Here is a 4468-nt window from a genome sequence, read left to right as displayed (position 1 = left end):
TGTCGGTAATCGCGGCGCTGACACGAGTCACGCGTCCTCACACGAGTTTCGCGTCGTAGCGCGTGCACGTTGCCTCGTTCGTTCGTTCGTTCGTCGGCCGAAACGTCTTCTCTCGCATTCTCCGTAGCTCGTTCGTTCGACCAGTTGCATCACGCACACGCTCTCGATGGCTCGCAAATTGCCTTTCGAAGAAGGTTCGAAGGCTTGCGCCGCCTACTTTCCCGTTGGCCCTGGCCCGTGTCGAAAAAACGTTGCGATAGTGAAAAAAACGCGATGCGTCAGTCGATGCCAATAAATAACAGCGAGGAATTACGTGATTGCCTGTTAGCGAGACGTGTGATATATCGAGGATGCACGGCGCCGCTCCGTTTCCTCGGTAAACCGATCTGTAATTGTAATACCGTCTCGAGAACAGGTAAAAGTCGCTTTGATTCGTTCGCGAAAGATATCGCGGCACGAAGCATCGAATGTCTCTCGGATCGATTCCAGGCGATAATCGTCGCTCGTTGCCGCTGCGCGAGAATCGCAGCGGTCCGGTCGGCGAGGGTAGGCGCGACCAGCAACTCGCGAGGAAAAAGACAGAGGCAACAGAAGAAAGACAGAGTGCGCGGTGATAGGAAGAAACGAAGCGACGCATAGGGGAGAAAAGAAAGCGTAAGGGAGGCGGAACGAGCAGCAAAGTAAGACGCGAGCAAGTACAAGTATGGCTCGATCGGTACCTCGGCTATGTTGGCGCGTTTAAGCCGGTAAGGGACCCGATATCATTAATAATAATTATACAATTACATGTAGGTACGGCGTATCGAGCGTATAGTTTAGTGCCGTGTTATTATCTCGTTCTCTTCGAGTCCCGCGAGAAGCCGTGGTCAAGAACACGTAGTCTGCTCTCCCTATAGCTATATATGTTATTACTTATAATATTTCATCGTCGGAATTGGCGGTTACGCTTTGTTTATGCCATGGGAACGTCACGGGGTTATAACTAAGAGTGGAAAACGAGCCGACCGGAGCGAAGCGGAGCCGAGCTGAGCGTAGTGCGCGACGAGAGCCGCTAATCGCGCGGCTGTAAACACCGCGGACCGTGCGGTTCGCACCTCGCCTCGCCTCACCACCGCTCCACTCGTATCTCGCGAACGTACAGTCGCGCTTTGCCACTCTCCTGTTACAGCGAGCCAAAAGGAACCTTTACCTACCTTTACCCTTACCTTTGCGGTGAATTATACGCGGCATTGTAGTCGCCTTTTCAGTCGTTCGCTCGCTCGGAATTTAATTAAAGCTACAGCACGCGCACCGCCAGTCTCACGCCGCCCGACTGTCTTTTCCGCGTCCAACTTTTCCCCGCGTATATCCCAGCCGCGTTTTACAGTTACGCGTTTCCCAGGCGTCGAATGTTCGCGCTTTCCGCTGTGCTCGTTGTCACCTTACCGCGAGCTCTGATAAGGAAACGTGGATCGTACGGGACAAAGTGGACAGAGCGGAGGCTCGGTGTGTACGACGTGTGTAAGCTGGTTCGATCGAGACGCGTCATTTGACGAACGAGAAGAGAGAAGGATCGATCGGTCGGCAGAGCCACAGCCAGAGCAGAGAAGGTTCAGGAAAAATTTATAACCCGACTGATCGATTATAGGCAGAGGGATTCCGAGAACTACTATGCCTGATTAGAAAGCCAGGCATGCACACGAGTACGCATCTGCAGCCCCGCCTATTCCTGTTCACGCTCGTTCGCACCCCTTTTACACGTGCACGCGTCTACGCGTCTATATTTCTCTATACAAACGTCAGCCTCTATCTTTCGCAAAGGCTGTAATGGAAAATCATGGTTTTTGCGCTTTCCTAGTCCAACGTTGTTTCGCTTGGTGAATTTTCGAAATTGCCTTCCCAGCAATCGGAACGAAACGATCGGCAGGGGAAAATCGGCGACAGTCTGGACGACGGTTTGCCGGCAAAGAAGAATATCTCTGGATCGTTTTGACGGTTCGATGGAACCTGACGCGATACCAGGTCGTCGATGGAGAGCGCCACATCGATGGCTTTTCGAGAGGTGGTTTCGGGCGTCGCTCGGCCTGCCAATTTCTATCGGCATGCAAAGGTGAAACGCGACGCGGTGAGGTCGATCGAGGCAAATCTATACGAACGATAGGCCGTGGCTTCGACAACGCCACCAGCAGCGGCATTTAATCGATGCGTAGCGAAGTTTACACGATTCGCACGATGTAAACTAATTACCTCGCACGCCTGTGTCAGCCACGCGCGCACCTACACCGCACACGCGTACGCCTGTACACGCACACGCGACGACGCGTTACGGATCTTTTCCCAAGCCGGACGGACCGAGCTACCTACTTTTACGCGCCTACGCTACTTCCATTCGTCAATCGTGTAATTATTATCGGCCGTTTCTCGTTACTACGCGATTCAACGGGCATCGGCGACGCATGAAATACGAGGTTCGTCTCGTTCGCCATTGTACGCGATACTGATACTCGTAGCTGTTTCGGTCGGCACGAGGATCCTGTTGATGGCGCCAACGGTTTCGGATAAAAGACGGATCAATGTCGATACCGGCAACGGGTTGCGCGGAAAAGATGAAAGGCGGATCGGGTTGCCGGCCTCGCACTTGTAACCAAAACAGTATCTGGACACAACTGTCCTTGGAGCTGTGGCGGCCGTCGTGCTTCCCCCGTGCGCGCGTCTATCATACACACTACGTTCATCGTGGCATCGCTCCAACCAGCCAGTTGATTTCACGCAAGCAATCAGAACCGACGACAGGAATTCTAATCAGCATCAGTTTTGTCTTCCGACGATTCCACGATTTACTTCGTTTTGTTGTATCTGTCGAAGCGGGTCCCACTTGAAGGAAAACTTAGGAAAACTAGTCCTCGAAGTTATTGAGTATCGTTTAGCGCTAAATCTATTTGAAGAGCCTCACAGCCTCGTAGTTTTCTAGGAACGTGCCCTGCGGGGTACAGACAGGCTAGTTTTTCGTAAATTCGAAACTGTTTCGTAAAGTAAGGCTGCCAGCCTGCGGATCTGCACTAGCATACACGTTTTATTAGGTTGTCCGGAAAGTGTCTTTCTTTTGCAGACACGTCTTTTACAACGACGAATTTTCATACAAACATGAGACCTAATCTGTCGAACGTTGTGATCTTTATTTTGATAGGACAAAATGAATCATAATTCCATAAAATAATATATAAATGGGAAATGTTGTGCATTAATTATTTGCTTATAAAACGAAAGAAACTTTCCGGACGACCTAATTACTTACACTTAAACTTACTTAAACATATTTCTGTTTTACATTCGTGTTTTGCCTTCTATTACGAGATAAAACTTTAACACGTTGAGTGCCACCGGGATCACCGGTGACCGGCACTCGACTTGGCACCGTGGGGGTCACCGATGACCCGCGCACCAATATCAGTAGAAATACATAATTTGAACAAACGTCAATAGTTATAAATTTGTTATTATTACCATCGTTACTACAATGGTGTGACGAAATTATTGCAGTATAAAACATATAAAAATAGTTTTATTTATACATGAAATATAGATTTATTACGTGCGCCTCCCACCAGTGGCTGTCGAACATGGGAAAAACCCGCTTTTCCCGTGTTTTACCTTAACGAACAATAACCCCAAGCAACGTTTCGACTTGAAAGATGTTTGATGGTAATTAATGGCCTTGACAGTAAAGCAGTAAATGCTAAATCTTGTGACGATTCTTTAGGAATATTGCGGTGGTCGAATAAGTATGATCGAGGGATGAATTATGGTTTATGGTAGGTCCCGGGACGTAACAACATAGGACAATTATATAGCAACGCGAACAAACAATATGAGATAATTGATAATCGCAAAAAATCAGCGAATCGAGCGAAATTGCAGTAGAGCGCGATGATATATTCGTTAATGATTATTGTACATCGTAACGTATCTCTTGTAGGTAATATTTCAACATTATATGTATCGCATAATAAAAAATTCATCGTGGCTAAACCTTGTAAAACCTTGCAACAGTATCGCTACTATGCTATTTATTACGAAAATTTACTCGATTTCAACACAACCATGTCGTTTCTAGAAACGTAACTTGAAAATCCTTGTTTATCCTGATAACTACGATATAGGCAACATAGGCGAGCTGGTCGAAACTCAAAGAAAAACGTGGTGCCGGTAGGTTCGTGAATGATTTTGGAAACCTTTTCTGCTGATTCGTCGTCAGCCAAGAGGATTCGGTCAAACGTTCGTATCTCCGACTCTCGAAAATCAGCCCTGTTCAGCCGCCGTCGCTATCGACGTCTTAACGCTAGAACCACCGATAGTTAACACGAAGCTATTTCTACCAAAACCAGTGAAAATGATTGGTCTTTAAAAAATACGTAATAATAGAATATTTGTATATTTATTGATTTATTACCTTCTTACGAAAGCAATTCCATGCTACGTAGCACATTTT

Source organism: Bombus pyrosoma, linkage group LG7 (assembly GCF_014825855.1).
Source record: "Bombus pyrosoma isolate SC7728 linkage group LG7, ASM1482585v1, whole genome shotgun sequence".
NCBI classification, from domain to species: domain Eukaryota; kingdom Metazoa; phylum Arthropoda; class Insecta; order Hymenoptera; family Apidae; genus Bombus; species Bombus pyrosoma.
Note: the sequence above shows the minus strand (reverse complement) of the source record.